The sequence below is a fragment of the Salvelinus fontinalis genome, chromosome 1, assembly GCF_029448725.1.
Source record: "Salvelinus fontinalis isolate EN_2023a chromosome 1, ASM2944872v1, whole genome shotgun sequence".
NCBI classification, from domain to species: Eukaryota; Metazoa; Chordata; class Actinopteri; order Salmoniformes; family Salmonidae; genus Salvelinus; species Salvelinus fontinalis.
The window spans coordinates 14,988,601-15,006,026 of NC_074665.1; the positions used below are offsets into that span (position 1 = coordinate 14,988,601).

The following is a 17,426-nucleotide window of genomic DNA, read 5'->3' on the forward strand; positions in this document are numbered from 1 at the left end:
AGCGGGGTGAACAGGCAGTGGCTCGGGTGGTGGTTGTCCTTGATGATCTTTATGGCCTTCCTGTGACATCGTGTTGTAGGTGTCCTAGAGGCAGGTAGTTTGCCCCCAGTGATGCGTTGGGCTGTAAAAGTTTGTGAGGGTTTCAGCTGCCAAGCCAAATTTCTGCAGCCTCCTGAGGTTGAACAGGCGCTGTTGCGCCTTCACCACACTGTCTGTGTGGGTGGACCATTTCAGTTTGTCAGGGATGTATATGCCGATGTACTTGAAGCTTTCCACATTTTCCACTGTGGTCCTGTCAATGTGGATAGGGTGGTGCTCCCTCTGCTGTTTCCTGAAGTCCACAATCATCTCCTTTGTTTTGTTAACGTTGAGTGAGAGGCTATTTTCCTGGCACCACACTCCCAGAGCCCTCAACCCTGTAGGCTGTCTCGTCATTGTTGGTAATCAAGCCTACTACTGTTGTGTCGTCTGCAAACTTGATGATTGAGTTGGAGATGTGCTTGGCCACGCAGTCATGTGTGAACAGGGAGTTCAGGAGGGCGCTGAGCACGCACCCTTCTGGGGAACCAGTGTTGAGGATCAGCGAAGTGGAGGTGTTGTTTCCTACCTTCACCACCTAGGGGCGTTCCGTCAGGAAGTCCAGGACCCAGTTGCACAGGGCGGGGTTCAGACCCAGTGCCTCGAGCTTAATGATGAGCTTGGAGGGTACTATGGTGTTCAATGCTGAGCAATAGTCAATGAACTACATTCTTAAGTATTCCTCTTGTCCAGATGGGAAAGGGCAGTGTGCAGTGCGATGGCGATTGCATCGTCTGTGGATCTATTGGGGTGGTAAGCAAAATGAAATGGGTCTAGGGTGATAGGTAAGTTAGAAGTGATATGATCCTTGATTAGTCTCTCAAGCATTTCATGATGGCAGAAGTAAGTGCTATGGGGCGATAGTCATTTAGTTCAGTTATCTTTGCTTTCTTGGGTACAGGAACAATGGTGGCCCTCTTGAAGCATGTGGGGACAGCAGACTGGGATAGGGAGAGATTGAATATGTCCGTAAACACACCATGAAGCTGGTCTGTGCATGCTCTGAGGACGTGGCTAGGGATACCGTCTGGGCCGGCAGCCTTGCGAGGGTTAACACGCTTAAATGTCTTACGTCGGTCACGGAGAAGGATAGCCCACAGTCCTCCATGTGGGCGAAGAAGGTGTTTAGCTTGTCCAGAAGCAAGACGTCGGTGTCCGCGACGTGGCTGGTTTTCCTTTTGTAGTCCATGATTGTCTGTAGACCCTGCGACATATGTCTCGTGTCTGAGCCGTTGAATTGCGACTCCACTTTGTCTCTGTACTGACGTTTTGCATGTTTGATTGCCTTGTGGTGGGAATAACTACACTGTTTGTATTCTGCCATATTCCTAGCCACCTTGCCATGGTTACATGCGGTGGTTCGCGCTTTCAGTTTTGCGTGAATGCTGCCATCTAGCCACGGTTTCTGATTAGGGTAGGTTTTAATAGTCACAGTGGGTACAACATCTCCCAAACACTTCCTGATAAACTCAGTCACCGTATCAGTATATTCGCCGAGACTATTCTTGAATGCTGCCCGGAACATATCCCAGTTCAAGTGATCAAAACAATCTTGAAGTGTGGATTCCGATTGGTCAGACCAGCGTTGAATAGTCCTTAGCACGGGTACTTCCTGTTTTAGTTTCTGCCTATAGGAAGGGAGGAGCAAAATAGAGTCATCGTCAGATTTGCCCGAAAGGAGGGCGGGGGAGGGCCTTGTAGGCATCCCGGAAGTTGGAGTAGCAGTGGTCGAGTGTTTTAGCAGCACGAGTACAACAGTCAATGTGTTGATAGAACTTCGGCAGCCTTATCCTCAAATTTGCATGGTTAAAATCTCCAGCTACAATAAATGCAGCCTCAGGATATGTGGTTTCCAGTTTGCACAAAGTCCAGTGAAGTTCTTTGAGGGCCGTCGTGGTATCGGCTTGAGGAGGGATATACACGGCTGTGACCATAAGCGAAGAAAACTATCTCGGGACATAATACGGTTGGCATTTTATTGTGAGGTATTCTAGGTCAGGTGAACAAATGGACTTGAGTTCCTGTATGTTATCACAAGTACTCCATGAGTTGTTAGTCATGAAACATACACCCCCGCTGTAACGACTGTCTTTCGGTGAGTTAGTAGACCAAGGCGCAGCGGGTGATGAATACATAATGACTTTATTGTAAGACGAAGAACAGACACGAAATACACTTGACTAATATACAAAATAACAAAACGAACTAGACAGACCTAAACTACGAACTTACATGAAAGGAAGAACACATGAACAGGAACGACCGAACGAACGAACGAGAGGAGACAGTACCATGTGGTGCAACAAACACAGACACAGCGACAATCACCCACAAACAAACAGTGAGAACAACCTACCTTAATATGACTCTCAATTAGAGGAAAACGCAAAACACCTGCCTCTAATTAAGAGCCATACCAGGCAACCCAAAACCAACATAGAAACAGAAAACATAGACTGCCCACCCAAAACTCACGCCCTGACCATCACACACATACAAAACAACAGAAAACAGGTCAGGAACGTGACACACGCCCTTCTTCTTCCCGGAGAGATATTTATTCCTGTCCAAGCGATGAACTTAGAACCCAACTTGCTGGACCGACTTAGACAGTATATCCCGAGAGAGCCTTATTTCCGTGAAACAGAGTATGTTACAATCCCTGTCTCTCTGGAAAGAGACCCTCGCCCTGAGCTCATCAACTTTATTATCCAGAGACTGAACATTAGCGAGTAATATACTCAGAAGCGGTGGGTGGTGTGCGTCGGCCTCTGGAATCAGTTAAATTGCCCTGGGGGGTGCGAACAAAAGATCCGCTTTGAGAAAGTCATATTTCTGGTCGTAATGCTAGTAGTGCTGGTGAGTTACCACCGCTCTGATATCCAATAGTTCTTCCCGGCTGTATGTAATAACACAAAAAAAATCTGGGCTAATAATGTTTCCTAAGAGCAAGAAGCAAGGCAGCTCTCTATGTCGGCGCCATTTTAGGATCTCTAGGGTTGGGTCGCGTAGGCTTAGTCACCAGCTGGGTTAGTTTTAGATCATTAGATATGTTTTTTAGATTGTCTGAAGCCCGTATTTCCAAATCATAATTTAGGTCACCCCGGATAATAACTGCTGATTTAGTAAAAGAAGACAACAAACTAGTTATTTCCTTGAGTGCAAAAAAGGTTAGCCGAGGCAGGGCGGTAGAGCCCTATAACAGTTATGGATACATTTTCGCCAGACAAAGGCTTAAAGATAGTAGCTAAACAAAATTGGCAAGGGAAATTGATATTAGTAAAGAGACAGATAAATATTGTTTTATAAATATGCCACTCCACCTCCTCTACCCTGTCTGTCAGCTCTGAACACATCATAACCGTCAATATTAATATCAGAGTCCAGAATGAATCTTAACACAGCCTTGAAATATGGACAAAGGGGCCTCCCGGGTGGTGCAATGGTCTAAGGCTGTGCCAGTGGTCAAGAAGCTGTGCCACCAGCGATTCTGGGTTCGAGCCCAGGCTCTGCCGCAGCCGTGACCGGGAGGGTCATGGGGCGACGCACAATTGGCCCAGCGTGGTCCGGGTTAGGGAGGGTTTGGCCGGCAGGGATATCCTTGTCTCATTGCACACTAGCGACTCCTGTGGCGGGCCAGGCGCAGTGCACGCTGACCAGGTCACTAGGTGTACGGTGTTTCCTCTGACACATTGGTGCGGCTGGCTTCTGGGTTGGATGTGCGTTGTGTCAAGAAGCAGTGCGGCTTGGTTGGGTTGTGTTTCGGAGGACGTGTGGCTCTCGACCTTCGCCTCTCCCGAGTCCGTACGGAAGTTGCAGCAATGAGACAAGACTACTACTAATTGGATACCATGAAAAAGGGGGTAATAAAAAAAATGTTATGGTATGGTTTGGGTAGAGCCCATCATCCCTGTAGAGCATCTTTTATTTCCAAAAGGTGTCGAAAATTGAGGGTTATCATACCAACAGAGTGGCAGTAGTCTTTATGCCAGATATGAAGTGCTGAACCTTTCGCAGCCGCGACCCAGCAACGACATGGGACCATAGATACAGTGCATTCGGAAAGTATTCATATCCCTTGACTTTTTCCAAATTCTTTACGTTACAGCCTTATTTTACAGCTTCATCCATCTACACACAATACTTCATAATGACAAAGCTAAAACTGTTTTTTAGAATTTTTTGCAAATGTATAAAATAAAAAAATTAAATGTTCCATTTACATAAGTATTTACTGAGTACTTTGTTGAAGCACCTTTGGTAGCGATTACAGCCTTGAGTCTTCTTGGGTATGACGCCACAAGCTTGGTACTGTCATGACGTTGGCCTGGGGGTAGGTTTAGGACAGTCATAAATACCTCCTTCCCCCCTCCCCCGTTCCTCTTCCCTACTCTACTGATGTGACATTTATTTATTTATTTTATTTATTTTACCGTTATTTTACCAGGTAAGTTGACTGAGAACATGTTCTCATTTGCAGCAACGACCTGGGGAATAGTTACAGGGGAGAGGAGGGGGATGAATGAGCCAATTGTAAACTGGGGATTATTAGGTGACCATGAGAAAACCCTTTGGTTAACATAGAGATTCTGGGAACATCAGAAGTTGGGGGGAAATGAACTATATTCTGCTGGTAATCCGACCAACTGAACATATGTGGTGGTACTTAAGGTATATTATGTCAGTTCGGTTGTCATCTGAGACATTCTCATCAATGATAGGATGACATAAACTCTACTGTGGAAAGTCTAAACATCAGAGGATTCACATGGAATTGTTGTTTAATTCAAATGTTTGAATATGAAATTATTTGTGAGGAGATGAAATGTAATTTTAGCTTCCAAATGAGAGATTTGGGTTTTCATAAGTTTGGGCCTCTGCTCAACCAGTGGCCCGCCCCTGTGAAGAGACATGGGTTACAAACTTTTCAGACACACCCCTCTCCCTCCACTATATAAAGCCATTGACAAAAATATAACTTCCTGTTCCGAGGATATGATGGTGACGATCCCATGTCAGAATGGTTCAGATAATAACTACAGAACTAAGCCAACATCAGCATGAGCTTTGGTTGTGAATGGTATGAACTTTGAACTCGTATTCACTCCATAAGTGATACCTCCTAGCCGTTGAGTTAGCAACAGCTGCTACAAACGCAGGTTAGGAAGGACAGTCAGAGTATCCCGTCTACTACACAACGACGTTACTACAACGTATCCAGTGACCACCAGAGACATTCTTCAAAGGACAGAGGACTCAGTTTGGCAACACGGTCTTCCATCTACCACCAATCTACTGAAGCGCAGCTCAGAGTAAATATTTATTGCATTTTCCAAATGGGCGGTAATTTAGAATGTATAAGATACTGTATTTACGATAGCACAGCTTCGCCTCTGTTCCAGTCTCCCGCTCTTTCACTAAAACCCAGCCCCCTTTCCTTTGTGTAACAATCTGTCATATCTATTCCGCCCGCTAGGGACGTTTTCATTTATGACGGCAATTTGTAATCAAGTTATGATTTAATTGTGTATGTGTGATTCTGTGTGATTAGTTAGGTATTTAGTAAATACATAATTAAACCCAATTTTGTATTGCTGATTCAACTTGTTAGCCAGGATTCTTGCAGATAACCAAGAATTTACAACTTTCAGAATATGAGACTGCAGTAAGATGACGATTGATGTTGACTGCTATTGATGTAAAATATTGCTAAATCTTTAAGAGTTTATTCGGAAGATAACAGCTCTATAAATATTATTTCGTGGTGCCCGACTCTCTAGTTAATTACATTTACCCGATTAGCTCAATCAGGTGATATTAATTACGGAGAAAGTATTTTATAGAATAGCATGTCATAGCAATTAATCCGGCATAGCCAAAGACACGACAGTACACATTTGGGGTTTCTCCAGTTCTTCTCTGCAGATCCTCTCAAGCTCTGTCAGGTTGGATGGGGAGGGTCGATGCACAGCTATTTTCAGGTCTCTCCAGAGATGTTCGATTGGGTTCAAGTCCGGGCTCTGGCTGGGCCACTCAAGGACATTCAGAGACTTGTCCCGAAGCCACTCCCACATTGTCTTAGCTGTGTGCTTAGGGATGTTGTCCTCTCGGAAGGTGAACCTTCGCCCGAGTCTGAGGTCCTGATCGCTCTGGAACAGGTTTTCATCAAGGATCTCTCTGTACTTTTCTCCATTCATCTTTCCCTCCATCCTGACTAGTCTCCCAGTCCCTGAAAAACATCCCCACAGCATGATGCTGCCACCACCATGCTTCACTGTAGGGATGGTGCCAGGTTTCCTCCAGACGTGACGCTTGGCTTACAGGCCAAAGAGTTCAATCTTGGTTTCATCCTTTAGTCCTTTAGTTGCCCTTTGCCAAACTCCAAGCGGGCTGTCACGAGACTTTTGCTGTGGCTTCCGTCTGATCACTCTACCATAAAGGCCTGATTGGTGGAGGGCTGCAGAGATGGTAGTCCTTCTGGAAAGTTTTCCCATCTCCACAGAGGAACTCTGGAGCTCTGTCAGAGTGACCATCTGGTTCTTGGTCACCTCCCTGAACAAATCCATTCTCCCCCGATTGCTCAGTTTGGCCGGGCAGCCAGCTCTAGGTAGAGTCTTGGTGGTTCCAAACTTGATGAAACGTTCTTTGTTATCTCTGAAGGTGGTTGCTGCCAATCTGGGAAAAACTCAGTTTCCCCTTATGGCGGAAAATTGTAGACAATTTTCAAAAAATTCTGTTAAAATCCACTCAAATAAAATATGTTGTCGAGGAATCAGCTAAAAGTCAATCACTCCACACAGTGTGATAGTTAGTTAGATTGAATCACACAGTTTTTAGGATCAGCACAGTTATAGGCAGCAAGCCAGAACACAACCACAGACTAAACTCCAGCCAGTACTAGGACCCACAATAAACACAACCAAGGCACAAAACTGGCATAGAAAACAACAGCAGGGAGAGAGTGGCGATTAAATGCTGGGGTCCATCAAAGCAGCAATGCAACGGAGGCCGTGTTACCAGAATTATAGCCAGGTGAGAAGCACCTTGGAGGGGATGTAGTTTCCAGTACAGGGCGGTGGAAAGCCGGGAGGGTGGCAAGCACTACACCGGGCCGAGGAGAGTCCAAAAAGAGTAAATCCAAGTGGATTTCAAGTGTGGAAGTAGTCCAAAAACATTCAAGACACAATGTCAAGTGGAAGGATGGAATATGTCCATATATAGTTATAATCTGTTTTTGGATCATCTACCCAAAATATTCTTCTTTATTACTTTGCCAAACATATCATGACGATAGTGATACTCAAAATGTGTTAAATTTGTGAACGTCTAAATCAACATTTGTGCCAGTTTAACAGCGTTGGACCCTCCTATAGACAAGGGAAGAAGGGCTATGTAAAGGGCTCAATTATATCGTTCTGAGCATATACAATGTGTCTGCCTCCAACATTAAAACAAATGTTTGACTTCCACACAAAATTACTTCTTTACTTCTTTTAGGTTTTAGGAAGTGTGTATCACTTGTGAAGGTGGTAAATTACCTTTTAATGGCGTCAGACCGAGGCTCTGCATCTGTCCTCGTGTGTAACGGCAGTCTAGCTCTTCCTCCTCCTCGGACGAGGAGAGGCGAGAAGGATCAGAGGACCAATGTGCAGCGTGGTAATTAGACATAATGAATTTAATAAAACAAAACAAGACACTATACAAACTGACAAAACACACTAACCGTCACAGTCCCGTGTAGCACCAACACTGACATAGGAACAATCACCCACCAACAAACAGTGAGAACAGCCTACCTTAATATGGTTCTCAATCAGATGAAACGTCAAACACCTGCCTCTAATTGAGAACCATATCAGGCAACACATTTAACCCAACATAGAAACAGACAAACTAGACACACAACATAGAATTCCCACCCAGCTCACGTCCTGACCAACACTAAACAAGCAAAACACATACGAACTCTGGTCAGGACGTTACATCGTGCTCCTAGACCTTAGTGCTGCGTTTGATACCATCAATCACCAAATTCTTTTGGAGAGATTGGAAACCTAAATTGGTCAACTTGGACAAGTTCTCGCCTGGTTTAGATGTTATCTGTCGGAAAGATATCAGTTTGTCTCTGTAGATGGCTTGTCCTCTGACAAATCAACTGTAAATGTTGGTGTTCCTCAAGGCTCCGTTTTAGGACCACTATTGTTTTCACTATATATTTTACCTCTTGGTGATGTCATTCGGAAACTTAATGTTAACTTTCACTGCTATGCGGACAACACACAGCTGTACATTTTGATGAAACATGGTAAAGCCCCAAAATTGCCCTCCCTGGAAACCTGCGTTTCAGACATAAGGAAGTGGATGGCGGCAAATGTTCTACTTTTAAACTCGGACAAAACAGAGATGCTAGTTCTAGGTCCCAAGAAACAAAGAGATCTTCTGTTGACTCTGACAATTAAACTTGATGGTTGTACAGTCGTCTCAAATAAAACTCCGAAGGACCTCGGCATTACTCTGGACACTGATCTCTTTTTTGACGAACTTATAAAGACTGTTTCAAGGACAGCTTTTTTCCATCTACGTAACATTGCAAAAATTTGAAACTTTCTGTCCAAAATGATGCATAAAAATGTATCCATGCTTTTGTCACTTCTAGATTAGACTACTGCAATTCTCTACTTTCCGGCTACCCAGGTAAAGAACTAAATACACTTCAGTTAGTGCTAAACACGGCTGCTAGAATTTTGACTAGAACCCCAAAATTTGATCATATTACTGCAGTGCTAGCCTCTCTACACTGGCTTCCTGTTAAGGCTAGGGATGATTTCAAGGTTTTACTGCTAACCTACAAAGCATTACATGGGCATGCTCCTACCTATCTTTCCGATTTGGTCCTACCGTGCATACCTACACGTACGCTACGGTCACAAGACGCAGGCCTCCTTACTGTCCCTAGAATTTCTAAGCAAACAGCTGGAGGCATGGCTTTCTCCTATAGAACTCAATTTTTATGGAATGGTCTGCCTATTCATGTGAGCGATGCAGACTCGGTTTCGACCTTTAAGTCTTTATAGAAGACTCATCTCTTCAGTAGGTCCTATGATTGAGTGTAGTCTGGCCAAGGAGTGTGAAGGTGAACGGAAAGGTACTGGAGCAACGAACCGCCCTTGCCGTCTCTGCCTGGCCCGTTCCCCTCGCTCCACTGGGATTCTCTGCCTCAAACCCTTTTAATGGGGGCTGAGTCACTGGCTTACTGGTGCTCCATGCCGTCCCTAGGAGGGGTGCGTCACTTGAGTGGGTTGAATCACTGGGTTGATCTTCCTGTTCCCCCCCCCCTGGGTTCGTGCCGTGGGGGAGATCTTCGTAGGGAATGCTCAGCCTTATCTCCGGATAGTAAGTTGGTGGTTGAAGGTATCCCTCTAGTGGGAGGGATACCTTCACCTTCCCAAGTTCTCTCACGTCACCCCGCTCCTCCGCTCTCTCCACTGGCTTCCAGTTGAAGCTCGCATCCGCTACAAGACCATGGTGCTCGCCTACGGAGCTGTGAGGGGAACGGCACCTCAGTACCTTCAGGCTCTGATCAGGCCCTACACCCAAACAAGGGCACTGCGTTCATCCACCTCTGGCCTGCTCGCCTCCCTACCACTGAGGAGGTACAGTTCCCGCTCAGCCCAGTCAAAACTGTTCGCTGCTCTGGCACCCCAATGGTGGAACAAACTCCCTCACGATGCCAGGACAGCGGAGTCAATCACCACCTTCCGGAGACACCTGAAACCCCACCTCTTTAAGGAATACCTAGGATAGGATAAAGCAATCCTTCTGACACCCTTAGAAAGATTTAGATGCACTATTGTAAAGTGGCTGTTCCACTGGAGGTCATGAGGTGAATGCACCAATTTGTAAGTCGCTCTGGATAAGAGCGTCTGCTAAATGACTTAAATGTAAATGTAATGTAATGTGGTGTGGGGGCTGTGCTTTGGCAAAGTGGGTGGGGTTATGTCCTGTCTGTTTGGCCCTGTCCGGGGGTATAGTCGGGCCACAGTGTCTCCCGACCCCTCCTGTCTCAGCCTCCAGTATTTATGCTGCAATAGTTTATGTTTTCTGGGGGCTAGGGTCAGTCTGTTATATCTGGAGTATTTCCCCTGTCTTATCCGGTGTCCTATGTGAATTTAAGTATACTCTATATAATTCTCTTTTTCTCTCTATTTCTCTCTCTTTCTCTCTTTCTCTCTCTCGCTCTCTCGGAGGACCTGAGCCCTAGTACCATGATACAGGACTACCTGGCCTGATGACTCCTTGCTGTTCCCTGCTCGTGCTGCTGCTCCAGTTTCAACTGTTCTGCCTGCGGCTATGGAACCCTGACCTGTTCACCAGACGTGCTACCTTGTCCCAGACCTGCTGTGTAAACTCAATAGAGATAGCAGGTGCGGTAGAGATACTCTGAAAGATCAACTATGAAAAGCCAACTGACATTTACTCCTGCTGACCTGTTGCACCCTCTACAACCACTGTGATTATTATTATCTGACCCTGCTGGTCATCTATGAACATTTGAACATCTTGGCCTTGCACAGTTATAATCTCCACCCTGCACAGCCGGAAGAGGACTGGCCACCCCTCATAGCCTAGGTTCTGGCCTTTCTATGGAGTTTTTCCTAGCCACCGTTCTACACCTGCATTGCTTGCTCTTTTGGGGTTTTAGGCTGGGTTTCTGTACAGCACTTTGTGACGTCAGCTGATGTAAGAAGGGCTTTATAAATAAATTTGATTGATTTATTGAATGGCTGTCTTCTGATTTATAAAATGGTGGGAAATCAATTAAATAAGTCATATAAACATATTAATATATATTTAAGTAATTATATTGCCTGATTTTGGGGACTGTCAGCTTAAGAGTTAAGGAGCATCAGGTACTGCTGGAATGTCTAGCAATGGCACGTCCATCTATTGTGAGAAATTACACTGGTCCCTCAAAACATTTATAAAGTATTTTTACAATTTTAAAAAGCCCACACTTTAGATGAGGCCATGCAAAAATACTTAATTAATGATTAGTAAATGGTTTATAAGGACCCATATTTAACATCTTATGAATAATCTTATGAATCATTATAAATACTTTAAAAGTTGTTTATAAATGTGTGAATAACTAGGTTACTAACATTTACAAATGTGGGAGTACTGACTAATAAATGAAACTATTTACTGATCCATTATAAATGCTTTATTACATGGAGTTATTATAAAGTGCTACCCAAGTATTTGTATTTACATTTGCAATAACACACCTTCATTACAACAACATTTTCAGAAAACAAAGAAATACAATTGTACTCACTATGACTGTGATATGTGGTTGTTTATCTACCTTAGTTGAATTCACTGACTTTAAGAGTGTCTGCTTTTTGACCAAAATGTAATTGTAAAAAATGAACAATTGCAAAGCACACTGGGTGTTGTTATTGGCCTTCTTTCGGGGGCAGAGCTCATTATAATAATACCCAGCTTGCTTTGCAAGCATTCATTTTTTTAATTATGAACTCCTGTAAAAACAAATGGTATAGAAAACTATTTTGTAATTTACAACAAACAAGTCAAATACAAATTACAGGTCTCAAAAATATCTTGTACATTGGATTTTAGTTTGTATTTCACTGCAAGCCAGTGAAATACAAATGACGGAATACTCAAAAGCAATTGAAATAAGTATCTTTGCACACACACGCACACACACAGTATGATAACATGCCAGGAGCATTTTCACCTGTAGCACGATAGAGGACCAATTAAACAAAACACCTAGGTTGCTTTCCAAATGGCACCATATTCCCTATATAGTGGCTTACTTTGACAAGGGCCCAGCAGACTCCTTTGTGCCTTGGTAAAAAAAGTAGTGCACTAAATAGGGAATAGGGTGCCATTTGGGACGCAACCCTATTAATGACATAGTGAAGGCTAAGAACAACAACATGGAAATAGACCTGTACTCACTGGTAGAGTATACAGACCTGTACTCACTGGTAGAGTATACAGACCTGTACTCACTGGTAGAATATACAGACCTGTACTCACTGGTAGAGTATACAGACCTGTACTCACTGGTAGAGTATACAGACCTGTACTCACTGGTAGAATATACAGACCTGTACTCACTGGTAGAGTATACAGACCTGTACTCACTGGTAGAGTATACAGACCTGTACTCACTGGTAATGTATACAGACCGGTACTCACTGGTAGAGTATACAGACCTGTACTCACTGGTAGAGTATACAGACCTGTACTCACTGGTAGAGTATACAGACCTGTACTCACTGGTATAGTATACAGACCTGGACTCACTGGTAGAGTATACAGACCTGTACTCACTGGTAGTGTATACAGACCTGTACTCACTGGTAGAGTATACAGACCTGTACTCACTGGTAGAGTATACAGACCTGTACTCACTGGTAGAGTATACAGACCTGTACTCACTGGTAGTGTATACAGACCGGTACTCACTGGTAGTGTATACAGACCGGTACTCACTGGTAGAGTATACAGACCTGTACTCACTGGTAGAGTATACAGACCTGTACTCACTGGTAGTGTATACAGACCTGTACTCACTGGTAGAGTATACAGACCTGTACTCACTGGTAGAGTATACAGACCTGTACTCACTGGTAGAGTATACAGACCTGTACTCACTGGTAGTGTATACAGACCTGTACTCACTGGTAGAGTATACAGACCTGTACTCACTGCTACAGTATACAGACCTGTACTCACTGGTAGAATATACAGACCTGTACTTACTGGTAGAATATACAGACCTGTACTCACTGGTAGAATATACAGACCTGTACTCACTGGTAGAATATACAGACCTGTACTCACTGGTAGAGTATACAGACCTGTACTCACTGGTAGAATATACAGACCTGTACTCACTGGTAGAGTATACAGACCTGAACTCACTGCTAGAGTATACAGACCTGCATTGCTGTAAAATACTTCCGAATTGAATGAAAGTTGCGGTGCACAGTGCACTGTTCAGATGCTGGAATTGTTTTTGGACGAATGTGCGAAGGTATCCTACTTTTTTTAATGATTGGTTTGTTTCATTAAAAGGTAATACATTTTTACTGACCTCTGCCTGCGCCCTCTGCGGCCTCTAAGTCCGACCCTGAACCTCATCAAACTTCACTGGCTCCCTATCCAATTCCGTATAAACTTCAAGACCCTCAAAACACCTCTTTCAGAAAGTCTATGGTCTTTGATTGACTTGTCATTTACATTAAATGTTGGCCATTTAGTGGACACTCTTGTACTTATCAACTTACAGTCAGTGCCTTCAACCAAGGTTGATAAAGAAAACACATATCCCAGTCATAGCAAGTAAAAAGCTTCTGTAACCGTTACTGAAAATGTAGTTGTAGTTAACAATACATTGGTCTTCAAAATAATTGTATTTACAACAAGATAGCTTATGATATATCCCGATAGTGCCAATACAATACTGAGATATTCATGGGAACTCGATGTCAGAGCAAAGAAACACAGTGCAATACAGTGAAAGGGACTGTTAAACTGTAAGAAAATTATTTTTACTGTAATTACAAGGGATTAGAGGAAGCAGGTTGGCTGTATGCATTTGCATATTACATAATATTATTGAATACTAGTTTTTTTAATCACTTTCTCTTCTAGAGGCCTAAACAAATGCTTCCAAACTGGTTGTGATTACAGTGCAAAACAGATGAAATGGACATGGGTAAATTGTGAAGCATTAAAAGGTTTAAGACCCACTACCACTATAGTGATGTTACATTTGATACCGCCGCTCCGGGGCATGCGTCGGAATCGCTTAATTTATTCCGTAGCAGTGTGCTGATGCCTGTCTAGCTTTATCAGAAGCACGTGATCAAACCTGATTGGTTTGGCATTGGTTTCGGTGGAAGACAAAAAGGCTACACTGCCCATGCGCTACGGCATGTGTGACATTATCTCTAACAATTTGACTTTTCTAAATTCTTATGACCAGCAGGTGCCACTAGTGTACACTGTGTTGATTAATGCCTCAAGTAATGAAGCTGTTTTTGAAACAATTGGCTGGAAAGCCTCAATGGTTCAGGAAGCTTAGTTTCCCCATCACTGGAGACCTATTTCTTGTACACAAAATATTTAGGGAACTACTACCACATATCACTTAAATTGGTACAGGCCTCGCAGTAACGGATGCAACAAATACAGCCACTTACAAGGCAAGCCTTAAAATATGTTAATGAGCCAATATCTTCCCAAAGCCCATGAAACCCTACCGCTTCAAAGAGTATCTTAAATAATCCTTCACCTCACCTTGACCCCCCCCCCCACCCCCCAATTTGTATTTATTTGATAAAAATAATGATCCTGAACCAGCACTTGACCCCCCCCCCCCTTGCTAGCTCTGACTTTGCTGATAGTTACTGTATTGAGGAAAATGTAGTTACTATGCCGTGATGTGCTTGTCCGACCTAGCTATCTTACATGAATGCACTAACTGTAAGTCACTCTAGATAAGAGCATTTGCTAAATTACAAAAATGTAATACCATGCACCCACTAGTGTTGAAAACAAATTGGGCTCTCATGGTATGCTACTGTATTCTAAATTTCAGTAAATTATTAGCAGCAATTAGCCAATAGATGATAGAGTATCAGAACAAAGTGTGTGAAATTACTAAAGTACACTATATTACGATATTCTGTGTGGGTACAGCATTCTTACTCATGGGTGCAACAAATATAGCCTCTTACAAGGCTCGCCTTAAAATATGTTAATGAGCCAGAGACTTTCCCCGCCTACAACATTTTCCCACGATGTACCATAATGAATAGTGTAAAACACATTTACAGTATTTTACAGTCCATTCTACTGTGTACTGCAGTTGAAATTGCAGAAAGGTTGTACAGTGTGCTGTTAAACAAATGTGCGGTATTTTACTGTGCATTCCACAGTAATTTATTGCATTCAGTTTATACAGTATCATACAGTTGATTAACACAGTAGGTTACTGATAAAATTACAAAAACGGTGTAGAGAATGCAGACAAGGATTGAACAAGTGCAGGCCTTTTGACGGCAGCAATATTTTTGGTTAGGGAACTACTGTAGAAGAATATTGTTTTGTTATGTAAGGTAGGATGTTTAGACATTGCTTTCTGTATTCGCTGACACTCCCTCTCTCTTTCTATCCCTCTCTCTCAAGGCAGGACATGACCGGTGCAGAAGCAGTAAGTTCAGCTGCAGCCTACAGGCTTTGTGTTGGTATGCCTGTCACGACTCCCGCCGAAGTTGGCTCCCCTGCCTGTTCGGGCGGTGCTCGGCGGTTGTCGTCACCGGCCTACTAGCCGCCACCGATCCCTTTTTCCTTTTCTGTTAGTTTAGTCTTATTAGTTGCACCTGTTCCTATTTGTGTTTTCTTGATTTTCTAGCCTATTTAAGCTTGTTAGGCCCGCTCTAGTTTGTGCGTGTTTATTTTGTGTTCACGTTTAGTGTTGGCTGTGGTTTTGTGCTCCGGACCGTTTTTACCCTGTGTTTTGGGTTGGTCAGTGTTTTCCGCCCTGTGTTTGGGCATGACCATTTGTGCTGGAATAAAAGTGCCTATTTTTCTTGAACCCTCTGCTCTCTGCACCTGACTCCTACCTTCCACTCCTATTCATCCGTGACAATGCCCAAAGAATTCCTGTCCCACATTCATTTCACTTTGCCTCTTCAGGACACTCAGATGCCTATCCCTCTCAAACCAGCTCTACTTCTGCTCTCTGATTATATCCCTGTCTTTATACTATCACCATTGTTACTGTCTAACAGAGAGACAAGGAATGAGTCCCAAATGGCACCCTATTCCCTATAGTGCACTACTTTTGACCAGGGCCTGCACTACAATATAAATAGGATGTTATTTGGGGCCAAGTCAAGTATTTACGTATCTGACTACACGTCACGGGAGACACGGTGAGGCAAAAACCATGCAGTCATCTCAGAACAAAACAAACACAGACATTATCGACAAGTATCCAACGACAACAGAAAATAAAAGTTTAAAACGTGTCAGCCACTTGCTGTCAGCTAGCACAGTTCAGTGAGGTGCTGAAATCATTCATGATTTATCTCAAATGCATTCAGTCCCAGAATTGAATATAGGCCAGATGACACCACTAAAGTACTTACTCAGTTCATGGTGACAGTTTTTGCTTTCCAAACAAAAAATTCAACACTTTGCTTAGTGAAAACACTTTTCTGAGTGTTAGAGTGGTTAACTCTTACCACTGACCCTGCAGTATTCCTGTATTCTGACATGGGGTAGAGGGCATTTTAGTACGACATCTAGGAACGGTTTGTCACAACTCCACAGAAGCTGTGTGTGTGTCTGTTTGGACAGGCTTTGTTAACACATTTCATAAGGAATAGTGTCCAGTGGCAAAGACTATAGAAACTGGATCTGAGCGGAATGTGTTTATTAAAGTTTAATAGATATCTACACGTTATTCCTGACATTTAGATTTAATTCAACAAAATGAGCATTCTAGATAATATGACAACACTTACCGCTTCTAAGGTTATGGATCCACAAGGCTATATGGAAAGGATCCTGCTTGCTTCTTTGACTTGGTTTTAGCCTGGTTTAGCCCACGTTTATCACACCGTCAGCCTTAGTTTGTCCTGGTTTTCTCCCAGTTAGTCTTCCTCAGATCCCTGCAGTCAGTCAGTGTGTGTGTCATCCTCCTCCAACTCTCCCCCTAACACTGAACACTGCTGCCTGCCTGCTGTCTGCAGAGAGACTAGGTCTTCAAAACAAGTGGAGTGGAGAGAGGGAGGGAGGAAGAAAGGGAGGGTTGGAGAAATAAAGGGAGGAGCACAGATAGGGATGAAAGAAAAATAACAACAAAACGAGAGATAAAGGGCAGATACAAGGAGAGAGAGCAACTTGAGGGGACTAGAGAGGAGAGCGGGAAGAGAGAGAGAAAAGAGACAGAGAGAGATAAGGAGAGAGTACAACGAAGGGACCCAGAGGAGAGAGAAAGAGAGAAAGAGAAAGGGGGGTAAAGTAGCTGAAACAAGATTTAACAGTTTGTCTGGACAAATTAAACAAATTGTTCTCCCAGCGTTTTGTTAAGAATCATCTGTTGTAGTTCAATTGTTTGACAGATGTAAAGTGCATGTTTAGGTAATCCAACTTTAACCGACAGTGTTAGCCATTATTGTAATTTTATCAGTAATTTACTGTAGTAATCAACAGTATGATACTGTATAAACTGAATACCGTAGATTACCGTAGAATGCACAGTAAAATACTGTACATTTGTTTTACAGCACACT

The 17,426-nt window shown here is 43.4% G+C and overlaps 1 protein-coding gene across 1 annotated transcript in view; it reads right to left on the reverse strand.

Annotated features, from left to right (window-relative positions):
* The window catches only part of LOC129819667 (complement C1q tumor necrosis factor-related protein 1-like), a 61,112-nt gene extending 44,239 nt beyond the window's left edge, over positions 1-16,873 (reverse strand). The window contains exon 1 of the mRNA XM_055876176.1: positions 16,656-16,873. The gene's annotated coding sequence lies outside the window, so the exon portion shown is untranslated. The remainder of the gene's footprint in view (positions 1-16,655) is intronic.
* Positions 16,874-17,426: the final 553 nt, after the last annotated feature.